We start from the raw sequence: 17,099 nt of genomic DNA, 5'->3' as shown, positions 1-17,099 counted from the left end.
GCTTCTCTCCCTCTGCTGTTCCCAGTTTGGGGTCACTGGGAGCCCAGTGCCCTCTGCATGGACATGGCTCAGCTGCTGGCCAGCCCTCACACACAGGTGAGCCTCAGGGGATTTCAAAGACACCTGTGGATTGCAAACACTTTATATCCCCTAAGTCATGGGAAATGAATAGGTGCAGGAGTTTGTTCTGAGACTGTGCTTAACTCTAGTAAGCATGTGAGAAACTCACAATTTTACATGCAGAATCATCAAAACACGATTTTTTTTTAGTGCATGTTCATGAAAGTAAATTTCTAATTGTGCAGTAAAGTTGTGCAATTAGCAGCTCATGTTACAGTACATAATGATGGAAGCAGTATCTCAGTTTGAACCAGGCAGTATTTCCAGGTTCAATACACAGACACTGAATACAGCCACAAAAGTTGAATAAAAACTACAATTCAAAGTAGTGCTTAGTTAGGTCAATTGCTATGCATTTCATTCAAATTGTGTATTTAATGTCAGTAATTGCCATGAAGATGATTTTCAGAGAGAAAATTATTTGCTGATTCAATTAACATGTTATGTTAATATTAAAAGCTCTTGGGAATATCTAGGTTTATTGCATGCTAATGGATTGTCAGACAATAAATATGATATATCTGATTAATTATAAATAGTTTCTTTCAGTTGGACTTGGACAAACAAAGGTACTTAAATACTTAAATGTACTATACAGATTTGCAGTTTAATTTTGTTAATTTGCCTTATTTTAGAACCAAATACTTTGCAGTCATTTATAAAAGACAAAATTGTCTACAGGGATTTTTTTTTTGAACCAAGGAACTAAATGTTATTTTCTCATCATTCAGGAAATTTGCCTAAATGACTGATAATAACACTCCTCAGCTTCTTTCATTTATGTATTCAATCATAAGACAGAAGTATCTAGTAATTTTTACATATAATTCTTTTTTTAACTCAAGGAAAAGCAGCCTGTACAGAAGAATTATATTAATTTTAGTCTATCCAGATGCTCAACTCTGCTCCAACCTATACTGTATGAAATATCAAAGATGTCCAGGTGTTCTATTTAGGTACAATTTTTCAGATTCTACTTGATTAAAATAAAATTAAGTTTCTTTTAAAAGCTAACCTGTCCAAAAGATGCCCAGTAAATTCCTGTGTGAGCTATTCATTGTTTTAATCTGTAATCACTTATGCAATACTAATAGAAGTACACACTGTTTAACATCAAGAGATCTATTTCACTCTCACTCTTTATAAAGATAAATACAGAAATGAGCAGAGAGAAAGTGAAGAAAATAGGTTAGATCTGTCCTATGGTGACAGAATCAATATATTTAAACCAGCACAACTCAGTTCAGAGGACTCCCCTTGGAGCTCCAGTGTTTCTGAGCAGTTATTTCAGCTCCTGCTTCATTGCATGGATCACACATGGGAAGGAAGGAACCTGGATTTACCTGCAGCACCTTTGGGGACCTGCTGACCCCCAGACTGAATCATTTCTCTGCAGCTTCTAAACCCTGCAGCAAACACAGCACACAATTGGGTGCCACAAGACAATCTCCTATTTCAAGAAATTCATTAGCCAAGTAAAAGAATCCTCTGACTAAAACAGTTAGAGCAATTCATTTTATTGAGATCAACATGCTATTTATTTATTTCATAACTCTGCTAAGGCCTTTTAAAATATATGACAGTATAATTCTTTTTCTGGTGTTCTGGCTTACATTAGACAACCACTTTTGGGTTTTATGAAAGACAGATGGAAAAATCCATCACTGATTTACTGCACATTTCCACACACAGTCAAACTAATATCTGATCACTCTTGAAGATGTAAAACCCTGCTTGGCAGTGAATTCTTCAGCAAACCTCCAAACACATGGGTGTCACAGTCCTGTGGAAGAAAGCTTCTGATAGTCAAAATGCAAACCAATTCACTGCAGTATGGACTGGGAAAGATAAAAAACAAATATTTGGGATGTATTTTCACTTCAGAAACTACTGCAACAGAAACAATTGCAACAAAATAAAAGTACTGCAATTCTGATTCTGAGTTTTATAATTATCCATATGAAACACCTTGAGAACTTTTTCTTTCTTTCTAATAGCTCTGAAGACAGCAGTTCTCAATGTAAGTCATGAAGCTGAATCTTTGGGTGTCAATTAAATATTTTTAATTCTATTCATTCTTTTGGGTGACTGTTTGCAGATGCCTCCAAGAATAAAAGGTGAATACTCTACCTCAGCATTGTTTTCAACTTCTTGTCCTAAACTTCTTTTTTATTATATTTCAGTTAGGTCCACACAGCAGTTTTAGTGTTGCCACAGCAGGTGGAATGACCTTTACCCTGTTCCCATTTTACAATGTGTTTTGTGGGACTCTTGACACTTTACTTCAGACCCCATTAGGAGGAATATACTGCAGAAGTTATTGGCTTCTGAAAGGAATATTTAATGATTTTTACATTTAATTACAGACAAACCTAATAATTTTCAGTTAATCAGAAATCCATCCTCTCTTTAAGGATACAAGAAATTTTGTTTATTGTGGAAAATGTAAACAAGAAAACAAAACAGAGGCTGCTAATCCTAATTTAGAAGTAAAATTAATTTCATAATAGAACAGGATATGATCTGTGAACAGCATATTTTATTATCAATCAACAGAGCAGAACCTTTCTCAAGCAGCTGATGGGTGTCAATATTCCATTTAAAAATATATCCTGAGCATATGGACCTACAGTTATATCTCTCAGATATTCAAAAATGCAAAAATTTCCACCAAAAATTTGGGAATTTCCCCCAAAATTCAAAAATTTTCCCCAAACTTCAGGAATTTCCCCCCAAAATTTGGGATTTTTGCCCAAAGTTTCAAAAATTTCCTCTCAAAATTAAAAAATTTTATCCTAAAAATTCCCATTTTTAACCCTTTTTTCCCCTTCCAGGTGAAGTGACTCAAAATCTTTGGAATTTGCCCCAAACCTGGAGCTGCTGGAACCTTCTGTAACCTTCTTGATTTTTATGGAATTTTCTGAAATTTTCTCTGAAACTTTCCAGAATTTTCTGGGAATTTTCCCAGGAATTTTCCAAGAAATTTCTGAGGAAACTTCCAGAAATTTTCTGGATTTTTTTTCCCCTAAAATTTCTGTGTGAGGTTCATCATAGGTAAGAAGCTTAGTTGGATTACACCAAGCTTTAGAATTATCAATATAAGTTTGGTGTTTCTGGCTGGGAGTTGGAGATACATGTAAAAAATTCAGGATTTGAGATAAAGAAAATTCCCAAATTTTGGGGGAAATATTAATGATTTTGGGGAAAAAAATCCCAAATTTTGCGTTGGAAAATTCCCAATTTTGGGGGTGGAAATTCAGGATTTGGGGCTAAAAAAATATCCCAAATTTTGGGGGCGAAATTTCAGGATTTGGGGGTCAAAATCCTCAAATTTTGTACCTGAAACCCCCAAATTTTAACCTTAAATCCCCAAATGTTACCTTTAAAACCCCAAAATTTCCCCCTAACCCCCCAATTTAAATTTAAAAAAAAAAATCAAAAATTCTCACTAAAAACCCCAAAGTTTGCCCCCTAAACTGTGAAATTTTGGTTCAAAATCCCCAAAATTTGAATGAAAAAAAAAAATAAAAATTTTACCTCAACACCACCTCAATTTGAATTTTAAAAAATCAAAATTTTGCCTCAAAACCCCCAGATTTTGATCATCCACACACACCCAGTCCACAAATGTGGTAAATGGTTCAGAAATCTGTCCCAAACACTGGGGGAACTCTGGAGCTATTTGGGAAGAGTTCTTTTTCGAAATTCTTTTGTGTTGGGATCAAAGGGTTGGCATTTGCAGGGGCGAAATAATTTTCTGTATTTATTAAAGCAGTTGTCATAGTGCTGCCTCCCCGTGAAAAACGCCAATGACTTGTTTTTAAAATTTTCAAAGTTTCATAGTAACGAAATGGTTATAAAAATAGGAATGCAATTAGAGTAATAATAATTTGGACAATTTGAATTACGACAATTTGAGACAACAAATACAAAGAGTTATGCATGGCCGGGTACCTTTTTCTGGGCAACACGAGTCCGAAAAAGGACCCACATTAACAGAGGATTAACCCTTAAAAACAATAACCTGTTGTATATTCATACACCTCATCCATGATGCAGAAATTCCATTCAAACACAGGATTCTGTCTGTCCGGTATTCCTTAAAGCAGCTGTCACATTACAGCCTCCCCCTCCTCCGTGCTTGGCTGTGGCTGTGTGGCCGAACCGTGACACAAAGTAGTCCCACTCGGTGCTAGGAGGGCGGAAGGCGAAAACGCGGAGGCACATTCGGTACCGGTTGTGCAGAGTCACGCGCTGCGGAGGGATGCGGCGGGATGCGGCCGTGCCCGGGGCCGGCAGAGGGACACATGCGGAAGGATACATGAAAGCCCCTGCAGTCTCCGCCTGCTGTGGCGCCATGTATAGACCCGGTGCCGGTGGAAGTGGCATGACAGGGCACGGGGATGCCGGCTGTGGCTACACAGCGGCACGCAGCGGCTCCGGACCGGGGCCGGGCTCGGAACCGGGACCGGGCTGTACCAAAGCTGCGGCGAAAGCCGTGGGGGGAGGCGGGGGGCCGTGGAGATGGAACTGCTGCGTGCGGCCGATCCCGGAAGCAGCGCTATGATTGGACGAATCGCCGCGGAGTGATATTGCTGGGGTGGGGGTTTTAACAACTGCGCACGCGTGGGTTGCGTCACTAGCTCGGCGCAGGGAGCCGTGGCGGCGGGCGGGCGGCCGCGTGGCGGCGGGGGCTGGGGATGGCGCCGAAGGACTGGCAGGGACAGGGTTCGCCGTGGGTGTCTGTCCTGCCGCGGAGCGCGTGGACAGCTCGGGGTGTGCTGCGTGCGCTTGAACGCCGGAGGGGGGGGGGGGGGCAGGGTTCCCGCGGCCATGCGCACAAGGGGCGCTGAGGAGGCAGCGCGGCCGCGCATTGGGCCAGCACCGGCGCTGTGTCGGCAACCGGGACCAGGGGGACTTGGGGTTCGGGAGGAGCGGCCACACTCGCGGAGAGTGGGGGGGGGGGGGGTGTGGTGGGACTGCTGTGACGGCAGTGGGCGGGCTCCGAGAAGCGGAATTGAGCAGCGGGGCCGCGAAAATGGCGAAACCGGGGGCGGGAACCGTGGTAGCCGGGACAGCAGCGACTCCAGGGACGGCAAAGGCGGGCGTGGTGGGAGCGGTGGGAGGGGCCGGGGGGTTGGCTGGGGCCGGGACCGCGTGGGCAGGGGGCGGGGCAGCAGGAGCGAGCAGGACCGCATGTCCCGGAGCTGTGGGGTCCGACAGGGAGGCGTGTCCCACTGGAGACTGGCGGCAGCAAGGGGCGGAGTCACAGAAGGGGCAGAGCTCGGCGGGGCGGCTGCTGCGGGCACCCCCAGTGCAGCAAACAGCTCAAGCAGCGCCTTGCAGGCTGGGATCGGCTCCGCGGCAGTCACGGCCCAGCGTGAGATAATAATAAAGTGCTTAATAAAGCCTGTGTCCCAAAAACTTCTGGCACACAAGTCTGATTGATACACCCCCGCCTTTTCCGACGATCGCGCTTTACTGCAGTTTTGCGACAGTCACGCTTTACGGCAGTTTTTACGACAGTCGCGTTTTACAGCAGCTTTACGACACTTGCACTTTACGGGCAGTTTTTACGACAGACGCGCTTTACGGCAGTTTTACGTGAGTCGCGCTTTACTGCATCTTTTACGACAGTCGCGCTTTACGGCAGTTTTACGGCAGTCGCGCTTTACGGCAGTTTTACGACAGTCGCGCTTTACGGCCCCTTTTACGACAGTCGCGCTTTACGGCAGCTTTACGACGCTTGCACTTTACGGCCGATTTTATGACAGTCGCGCTTTACGGCCGATTTTATGACAGTCGCGCTTTACTGCATCTTTTACGACAGTCGCGCTTTACGGCCCCTCTTACGACATTCACACTTTACGGCCGATTTTACGACAGTCGCACTTCACAGCAGTTTTACTACATTCGTGCTTTACGGCCCCTTTTACGACAGTCACTGTCATGGTTTGAGCCTGGCACAGAGCCAGTGCCCCCATGAAAATGCCCTCACCCTGGTGTCTGCTGTGAGATGTGACCAGGAATAAGCAAAACAGGCTCCAGCCTAAACATAAAGAACACTTTATTACCTAAACTACAGGAAAATAGGGAAAAACTATAAGGAAAAGAAAAAAAAAATTGAAAACCTTACAAAAAACCACTTTCCTCCTCCCCACTACCTGACTTTCCCAATCCGATACATTCTCCCAAATCACCAACTGCCCAGCCTGGCACCACACTTTAGTATACTCAAACTTCAGTTCATGAAGAGGAGAGGAGTCCTTCTTGTTCCATAGGCTTCCCCTGGAAACACACTGAAACCTCGTGTGCTTCCAATGTCACTCGGCACCGCCCGGAAAAAAGTCCTTTTGCCGCTTGTGACATCTTCCTTCCATGCCCAGTGCTCTCACCACCGTGCATGGCCAGAGCTGCTTTTAGGGTTGTCTTTCAAGGATGCCTTGTCTCACTCCAAAAAGGCACAGTCTCTGCTTTGGGACATCTGTCCCCCCCATATTTTTCCAACCCCCTGGGGCCGGGGGGTCCTCACGATGAACCCTCCTGGTTCTGAGCCACTGCTTCCCCCTAAGTGCAGTCTCTGTGTCACAGGAACAAACTGAGTCCATGGCCACAAGAAAAGTCCAGCCAAAAGGCCACTCCAAATCATCTCTCCCCATTCAATCATCTCCACGTTCTTCGGGCCAGGTCCTTGTCTCATCTCATCTCTTATCTCCCTTCTTATTCAGCTTCGAGGAGGATTAGCATTTTTGCAAGGCCCCAATCATGAAAGAAAGGGGTTAAAACTTTCAGTCTCTGTCTGTCCCGGAGCTGCGGCACTCCCACACACGCTGCCGCTCCGGCCGGGCACTCTTCCCCCCCCCTTCTCCTCCTGGGCCGGCTGCTATCACATTCGGTGTCGCCGGCTCTCTCTCTCCCTCCTGGGGGGGGGGGGGGGGAATGGCTGCCCGAGGGCTGACTCCCTGGGATCTTCCACCCTTCCATCCTCGAGGGCCTCCTCACCTCCCATCTCTGTCCAGGCCCAGGGCCTACCACATGGCTGCCCCTCCCCCGCCCAGCAGCAGCGGCTGGACAGGGGAGGGAGATCTGACCTCTTTGCCTCGACGTCCCAAGAGAGCCTGCCAGGGCCAGAGCTCTGCTTTTTAACCCCTGTGTATTCTCGGAGGTGTGTCCAAACCCCACTGGCTACACCAGGTGCCAGTCTCAAACTCAGAACATCCATTGGTTTGACCACAGCATCCCAGAATTCCCACTTCTTCCTGGTCAAACCACCACAGTCGCGCTTCACGGCAGCTTTACGACAGTCGCGCTTTACGGCCCCTTTTACGACAGTCGCGCTTTACGGCCGATTTTACGACAGTCGCGCTTTACGGCAGTTTTACGACAGTCGCGCTTTATGGCAGTTTTACGACAGTCGCGCTTTACGGCCGATTTTACTTCAGTAGTGCTTTACGGTAGTTTTTACGACAGTAGCACTTTACGACAGTTTTACGATAGTCGCGCTTTACTGTACAAGAAATGTAACACCTTTTTGGATCAGTCCTGGGATGAAGTATTGCAATTTAAATTCCAAACCCTCATCTCTGTTCTGTGAGCTCTACTTTAATCCATGGCATCTCCTTGTCTATTCCAAAGGCTTGTTCATGCATATCCTGGATTTTGTGCATAGAGGCATTTAGGTATTTGAACAATTCTGCAGTGCAGCATGTGAACTACACAGGCAGATGTCTCCTGCGAATCATCTCGCCACCACAACAGCGGCAAACACTTCCTGGCCTTTTGGAGCAGAATGTTCTCCAGGTGAGTTGTCAGATGTGTGTCATACCCACAACTTAATAACTACATAGGTGGAAGGAACAGTAATTTCAGCACTGAGTTGTCAAGGCAAACACTGTACTATTCAAAGTGTAGAACTGCAGTCATGTAAGTATCTCCATCTTATAAAGCAGACCTGAATGAAGTGGAAGCAGCAGAATTTAGTGTCTCCCTCAGTGAGACCACAGAGCAAACAGGCCTCTGCCTCTAGAAGCCCTCACTGAAGAGTCAGCACATCCACAGTGTTTCTATGTGAGATGAGTATCAGTTTTAAAAACTGATGGAGCTGCAATGGTGGGCACCAAACCATGCCCTCCTTAAAAGTGGTTACAGCAGTATGGGCTGTACTGTGCTGTAAGTGGGCCATGTCCATGCACAGCTGATTTGTACAGCTGCAGACTGACACACCAGCACACAAACCACTGATTACAGATGTGTGCAAGCCAGCACTGCACAGTAGCCTCTTCTCAGGCATGGTCAGCAGCATGGCTCTGCTAATTGCACAGAGCTGGTGTGTTTTGTGTGAGGTTGCTGATGTGGACAGATAGGTTCTCCTCCAGATAGGTTCTCCTCCTCTTTTTCCTCCCAGCCCTCAAGTTCATCAAAGCAGAAATGGTTATTTAGCCCAAACCATACAGATCAACACTGGAGATAGCTCAGTTGTTTGGAGCATTGTGGTAATAGTGCCAAGGTTGTGGGCTGGATCTCTGTATGGGCCATTCACTTAAGAGTTGGACTTGATGATCTTTGTGGGTCCCTTCCAGCTCAGAAGATAAAATATATGACACAGTCATCTCTACCATACATGTGGTAGATGAGGACAGGATAAAACATGCTGGTAACAATGCTGGTGTCACCAGGAGAGCAATGAACTCAGTAACACCTGATGCAAAGGGGACAATATAAAAGTGAAATTAAAGAGAGACTCAGCATTTTCTCATCTGATGAACGTGAACTACAATAGAAAGTGTCAAGAAGCAAACCCCAGGAAATTTGGAAAAAACTCTTCAAATATCTGGTCAACCTTCCCTTAAGTTTCTAGGATTAAAGTATTTATTTTTATTGTTCTTTGTCTGAGAAAGACACCTGTAGTACTGCAGGATGCCTGGCTTTTAGGTTGATCAGTCTACATCCTTTCAGAAATACTGAATCAGATCTGTTACTCGGTCTGACCCTGTTTGTGGATCCTTATAAATATGATTGTTATGTTGTTATTTTTGTTTTTAAATTTAACACAGATAAATTTACAGTCTGTTGAGATGCAGTGAAACCTTGCTAAACTGATTGCATCAGTTTGAATGAGAGGAAGTTCCAACTTGTGCAGCACAGTGGTTGCGTGTTTAAGTATGCATTTTCACATATACTAAAAACTTCATAGCATATGCAGGAAACATGAAATTCTTGGAATTATAACTGTGGTTAAAGAACAGTGAGAGTGGCAAGTCTGCAAACCACTGAGTGATAATTTGATTACTGGGTTACAGATTAGTTAAGCCCCATTGTGACCCCAAACTGAAAACTGTACAGTTTGTGTACAAAATGACCTATGGACTGCAAGGGATTCAAGAACAAAGAACCTGAACTTTTAGAATACATGACCTGTATTGTGCTTCTAATGTCAGTTCCTAATGTCAGTTCCTAGTTTCTTTTTGCTTTTTTCCAGTTTAAGGGTTTCTGCTGTACTGCTGTCCCAAGCAGGACTATGTAGAATGCAGTACATACTATTAAAAAGTTCTTTTGAGCAATGAAGTAGGAAGCCTAACAACCAGGACAAGGCTTAATTTCATGTTCTGATGTGGTGAAGTCACTGGGAGTGCCTAAATAACAACAACAGGGAAAGAATATATAACACATCCTCCTATCATTCTCTCACCCCCTACCCCTTTTCAGCTTGGGGCATTTCTGAGCCACAAGTGCCTTCTAATACTTCTAAGCATTTAGTAAGCCTCCATGGATTTCTGTTCCTTAAGCTTCTCCTGTTGTCCCCTGCAGGCATACAAAGCTTAACATTTAGAGCAACATCCAAGGAGAAGCTGCCTTCTGCTTGATATCTCCCTGACAGCACCAATAAATCCTCAAAAAGAGAAATGTGTTTTCTACAGAAGTGAAGTTGTAACAACAGGAGCAACAGGTACTGGGACTGAGAGGAAAGAGTGTGTGCCTTCAAAAATAAACCATTAGCTCTGCAATCTGTGTCCTTGCACAGTTGTGTTGCCACTTTGCCATTGCCACATCCTCAACTCGCATCAAGTGCCTTGAGGAAAGGGTTTCTTCTGTTTCTCTTTTCAAAGTAATTTCTGTATGCTACAGCTACACAGTTTGTAAAATGCTTTAAGGAGTCCTTGTTGGAAATTGCAATCCAAAGATTGTATTTTTAAAAAAGTGTATTTCAGTATCCAACAAAAATGGTATCTAAGACTTAATAATAACAGTGAAAAAAGTTAATAATATCAATGGGATACCAGTCAGCATCTGCTGCAGAGTTGTGTTTGGCATTTATTACTGAATCATTTAAGATCTGTACATGCAAGTTGTTCTGACAGACATAATTTGAAAGCATAAACATTGGCAGTTGTTTTGTTACCACTGTAGTTGTTTCCAAGTACCATTTGTGCAGTGTAAGTAGGGACATATATTTACATTTTGACTGGGACAATGCTTTACAAGCTTCCCAGAGGTTTGGCATTTGTGATTAATTTCTTCTCAATCCTTAAATTATTTATGCATGTAAGGATTTTAACCTGCTAATTTTCATTGCTGACAAATTCTCAGAAAGTCTCATTAGGTAGTGAAGCTGTACTAACTACTATTTAAGGGAATTTACAGTATTCAGGAAAGATTTTTAAAAAAACTTTAAAGCTTGTATGTTTTTTTCTTAATGTCTATATTTATTTGAACAAAAAATATTTCTCAGCTTAACCGTGTGTGGTGGGTACATTATGAAATGATACTCTGCAATTACTGTATAATTGAAATAAGCTCACAAAGGGGTAGTCTTCAACAACCAAATAGACCCTGAAAATTAATATTTTAAACAAATTTGCTTTAAAGGTTCATAATACTATCAAGGAGAGAGAGTCCTTCAAAATTATAAATGGAACGCTAATCATTATATCAATAAATGTTTGTTAGCAAATGCTAGAACCAGGCTATTACTAGAGCAGTCTTTCAGCTCATTTTCTTCCTGTAACATCTGATCACCTCTGCACGATATTTCCATATTGAATTCTAAAATTCAGAATTAAAACAAGTTCTTTTAAGAAGCAGTAGACAAATTAAATTCAAAATTGTGAGTGACAATTCTGTATGTACAGGTCACATCAGACAGTAGGGGGCAACTTTCATCCACAAGTGGGGCTTTGTTCATTCTGATCTATAATATCCTGACATGCCATGGGTACTTCCAGCACTTACCTAAGTTTGCTGTGTGGTCCATATCAATTCGGTAAAATGGAAGGTTCCACTTTTAAATTCCCATTTTCTTCTCCAGGCAGCATGCTGTGGAAATATCTGGTGTATTTACTAGAAAAATGCCGCAAGATAAAATAACAAACTGGTCTCTAAGATGTTGAGAAATGAAAGAGAAGAACATTCCTCTATTTTGCTGTCAAAGGATTTCTGAGAGACCAATCTCAAAAAGATTATTTTTGTACATGAACATTTTGATAAATAATTCTTCCCTGAACAAGCAATTTTTAAAAGCAATAATTTAACACCCTAAAACTCAGAACATGGATTAATATAGAAGTTGACATAAATAGAAACATATTTATTAGTGATTTTAGCATGCACAATGAGATTGCGTTTAACCATGAATTCATATATAAAAATAAAGTCATGTTCTATATCCTATATCAAGTTAGAATCAGCTGAAAAATGAGAGTTTTGGCATACATTTCCCCTGACAGCAAATGCTAAAATGAAGCATGTTAACAAAGGAAAAAAATCAGACATAAAATAGTATTTTCTAATTGTGCCTCACCATATTATAGAACTGTAATTTTTTAATTAAAATATTATATAATTTATATAATTTAATATGCAACAAACTGATTTCCTTTCAAATTTATGTTTAATTTTTTAAATTATCAGATTGGTGAAAGTAAAGAAATAGAGTAGCACTGAAACCTTGTAAAGTAGAACAATAACTCTTGTAATAAACCCCTAAAACCAGGGCTAGTCTTGCTGTGAGGTTCACACAATGAAATGTCCAGACCTTGGGTGAGTTTTTAGAAGATTTGGGTGGAACCATGATTTCAAATGGAGGATGTCAAATAATGGGAACCAAAACAGACAAACCTTCACACTCCATTTAAGCCTCAGGCCTGAGAGTGAACCACACTGGAGTCAAAGTGCAGTAACAAAGTCAGAAAGCGGCTGCAGATCTTCCTCCTAAAGTGGCCTGAGATCCTTCAGTAATTCAGCAGGTAACTAAATTCAAGAGCCTCTGTTAGGGACTAAGACTAATTTACAACAAATGTCTTGTCTGGCTTTAAACCCAAAGAAAATGAACTATATATTTGCTTTTCTCACTGATGCAGCTAACAATTATTTCTGTAAACATAACCCCACCTTAAAATATAAATCTCCCATTTCACTTAGTGCACTTAAACTGTTTTACTTAACAGACAGAGCATAACATAAACAAGGATTACAAGAGGTGAATAGCATCCACCCTCCAGCAGTTCCCAAAATGAACTTACATTTTCCTGTTAATACTCAGAGAGCATGTGTGTAAATGGTATCAACATTACTACTTTACAAGAAAAATTAATCATAAAAAGCATAGTAAAAAAAGGCAGACCAGACATTTTACCACAAGAGATTACCTCATGATCCCATAATTTCTGATGATGTTTCGCAAATTACTGGGTGGGGTGTTTTAGGTTTTGTTTGTTGTGGGTTTTTTATTGTTTGTTTTTTCTTTTTGCAATTTTATTTTTGTTTTTATTTTTATTTTGTTGCATTTTTGTTGGGGTTTTTTTGGTTTTTTTTTTTTTTTTTTGCCTTTTAACAAAGTCTGAAAAGAATCATGCTGTTTGCTAATGTGTTTTGACAGGACTGAATTCCAGGTGAAATCCAACAGCTGCTTTCAGCACCCACTCTGTCTCCCCCGAACATTTTCCTGTCTGTGTGTCCTTCCATGAGCTGTGTGTCCTTTCACGATCTGTGTGCCAGGGCTCGCCTTCAGTTCATCTGCCCCTCATTGGATCCATAGCTGGGCTTCACATGGGCAGGAGATGGTGTGGCTGAGGATGATGTGGCTGAGGATGAGGATGATGTGGCTGAGGAAGGCCATCCTGGAGGGACAACCAAACAGACTCTCAAGTTCAGTGGTGTCCTGCATCTTCCCTTTGTACAAAATAACCTCTGTGTGACAGACTTGCTAGTGAAGTCCTGGCAAGTTTGCTTCCAAGGCAAAAATCCTGCAGGCATTTATGGAAACCTCCTTTTTCTCTAATGCAGAAGCTTCAAGAAATCAGGCTCAATACTAAAACAGGCAAATGAGCAAAGGTAAAACCATATTCACACCAACCCCACACCCCTTCAGCATCCCCACCTGGGTCATCCCTCCTCTTTGCATCCAAACCTGAGCCTGTTAGAGGTGCTGAGGAGAAGCTCAGTGGGAAAGCTCATTTTGGAAGGACACCCACTTTACAATGTTAACTTCTCTCTCCATTTTCCTTTTCATTTCCTTATGTCATTTTTTCTTGTTCCTTGTCTCCCAGGATGTCTCCCATGTAAATTCCTCTCCCCTAGACCCACCTTTTCCCTCCCTTTTCCCAGTGACATACAGCAACCCCAGGAAGGAGCCCATAGTCCTTGCAGGCCCTCAAAAATCACCAAATCCTTTGCAGCTACTGAAGTTACTCTCGGGGAGACAGAGCTCCTAAATCCCTCATGTCCCACCTATCCTGCACCAGGTGTTCCTGCACAGCCAGGCTGACCCTGGTGGTCTGTTCTTCCAGAGATTTTCCTCAGCAGAGGTTGGAAATGTTATGAAAAGATTTCCAGTGCTTTCTGTTTTCTCCCAGACGATGGGCACTGACGTGTAGGAATTAGCTGAAATACTGCACAACAGTCACAAGTAGAAATTCTTTCTTCATTAATTGTAAAACCTCATTTCTTACATGGCAAGAATAAAGATAGAGAGAAGCTTCCAGTAAATGCCTAAATAATTTCAACTCTTATTTGAACAAAAGCCTTTCTCTCAGCAGCATCACACATGCTTTTATTTGGGACCTTTTCAAGCATTGTTTCTGTTAGCAGGAAAAAATTCTGTTGGATTGTCAAGCCAATCTGTTGCTCTCTTAACTATAAATTAATTCTTCGAGTTTATTCTCTTCTCCCTACATCTTTCTGTGTTCTGGTTTTTGTCTGTCATCACTGCAACTTGCCAAAATTCACCAAAATTTACAATGAACCAAGTGCAAGAATTAGGGTTATGGGCCTGGTAGAATTTGGACTTCCCACTTACTGCAGAAGTAACAGAAAAGTATTTTGATTTGTAGCATCTAGGAAATTCTTGTCAACTTTCCCCAGAGTCCTTCTGTTGACTTTAAATAAAACTCACCATTAGTAGAAAATCTGCCTCCCACTTCCCTGCTGTAGGGAGACTGTCCTTCAGAGAAAGATGAAAATGCAGAAACAGCTTGTCTCACATTTACAGGCTTCCTAACAGCCAAATTCTGTGCTCCTCCTAAACAGGCCAGCCCAAAAAGAGAAGATACAAAGGAGAAATTCACCAAGCTCAGCAGTGAGTGCTGCCCATAACACTGTTGTAGGATGCTGTTGTAGGATCCACAGAGAGCTGCTCAGGGGCCCTGGTACAGGCCCCTATCATATCTGATGTTGTGGGTGGAAATATAATCCCACAGAACTTTCACAAATGTCTGCAAAAAGCTCTGTAACTACAGACTTTGAGTCAATCACTGTAAATTCCATTCTAAAATAAATGACAAGTTACACTGACTTGTTTGCCTTAACTATAGATAGGCCTGCCAATGTATATTGTTGCTGAGGTTATATCTACTGCATTGTGATACGCAACTGGTTCTGTTTTATAAATAGATCAATTTTTGTGCATTTCATCCAACATATAAATTATACCACTGACAATACCAACTGGAAACTTTCCAAATGGGTTTGATTTTGGTATACTAAGATAACTGCTTATTACAGAGGAAATGTTAAGGAATACTTTCAAAATGTGGATTTTCTGTAAAGCTTTTCTGATGTTTTCTTAAGTTTGCTGTGTTCTCTTTATTGTTCGTGTACTTTATGTTTGGAATCAGATGCTGATTGGTGTCTCCTTCTTTAATTTCTCTGGGAAAATTGCCTTGTGTATGGTAGAACATCTTCTGGTTTTCATTATCATTGAAGGCAAAGACTATCAGCTACTGTAGCTGTTTATACTTATGAGTAGGTAATCAAAATAATCACTGGTTGATAACAGTTCTTCAAGAAAAAAAAACTTTATTGATTTTTTTTGTTGTTGTAGTAATAGAAAGACCTCATTTTTTCCCTATATTTTTTCAATAACACTTCAGTTCTTGCTGCTTGAATATGTAGGAAATAATTTTGCATGCAACAAGAATTTAGCAGCTAATATTTTGTCTAACTAGGAAATAGATGATTTTCCAAATCCACAAACAAATCATTGCTGGATCATGCTCAAGACCTGTCTTGCAGAGTTGCAGATATTGGACTACTGAAGTAAGACATATTTTGACACCAGCAGTGGTCAGTTGTTGATGTCAGACCCCATTGCTGCATCCAGCCTGGCCTGGAAACCAGCTCAGGAAAGGGCACCCAGACAGAAACTGCTCCCTGAGCCCAAACTGGATACCCCCAACCCTGCAGAGGCTGGACTAGAGACCCCCTGAGGTCCCCTGAGCCTGAATGATCCTATCCTGACATGGTATTGTGACAGAACTACTGCTATTGAGAGCCATAAGCGTTTCTGTTTAAAGGTTTGTAATGGCTTATTTCCACAGACAAAACATCCTCAGCTGGTACCTGATCATTTACAAGCAGCTCTTGTTGGAGATGAAATTTTGCTAGGAGTTAGACTTTGATGCTGCCAGATGCTGAAAGCTTGAAGTATGATTCAGCAAGGACCTTAAAAATAAAAAAAAAAAACCTTTTAAAACGCTTCTAAAACCCAAACATGCATGATTCGAGCTCCTCAGAAGTTGCCTCATCCCATTTCAAAAGATGGAAAAAGAAATAAAATTTGTCACAAATACAAAAAAAAAAAAAAAGCAAAAAGCAGTACACATTGGGTTTACTGTGCCAAAAGCAAATTTTTATCATGTGCATACTAAGGCATTAAGCTGAATTCTTATTCTACAATCAATTTCATACAATTTCTTCCACTATCAGTTGCAGGATCTAGTCTATTTGCTATTTGCTAAAAGCTATGACATAAACAGTAACATGGGTGAAGTTGTATCAAAATATTTATCATCTTTTGCAGTGTCTCAAAAAACTGACGGATAAGTCACTGTGCCTGTAATTAAAACATGTGGTACTTCTCTGGCTATAAAATTTGAAATATGGTTTGTAGCACACTTTTAAACCTGTATTTTAATTATTTCTCAGTTCCAACACAAAACAAAAAAATTAAATTTAGTAGCTAATATTTAGTCTTGATATGTTTGGAGACTTCCTGAACTATGATAATATCTCACTATGCCTTGAAATAATAAGAAGCATTTTAAAACAATGTTACTATTGACTTTAATATTGATATAAAAAAAAACAAGTAATAAATTTTGTTGTGTTATATCTACTCTTATATGATGAGAGAAGCTTTGACTTACTCCACAGCAAGACTGATTGACTTCACAGAGCTGTTACCTGGTTCATGATGTATTTATTCTTACAACTTCTGTTCCTAGGTTAAGGTTATAAAAGGTTGAAAGCAACATTTAAAACAGATAAAGTTTATTTCAGCTAAAAATTTCCATCCTGATCAACATTCCTGGGAACCTGGAGAAGAGCAGTTATCATAACACACCAGAAGTTATCACAATAAAGCTATGAGCTGTAACAATAAATGGGAAAATATATACTAACAAAACTGATCATTTGACACTGCAATTTCATCTTATGCAGAACCACTGTGATGACCAAGTTACACCATAGCAAAAAATTCATCT

This window comes from Zonotrichia leucophrys, chromosome 11, assembly GCF_028769735.1.
Source record: "Zonotrichia leucophrys gambelii isolate GWCS_2022_RI chromosome 11, RI_Zleu_2.0, whole genome shotgun sequence".
Classification (NCBI taxonomy): Eukaryota; Metazoa; Chordata; class Aves; order Passeriformes; family Passerellidae; genus Zonotrichia; species Zonotrichia leucophrys.
The sequence above is the reverse complement of the archived record's forward strand: the minus strand, read 5'-3'. Positions refer to the sequence as shown.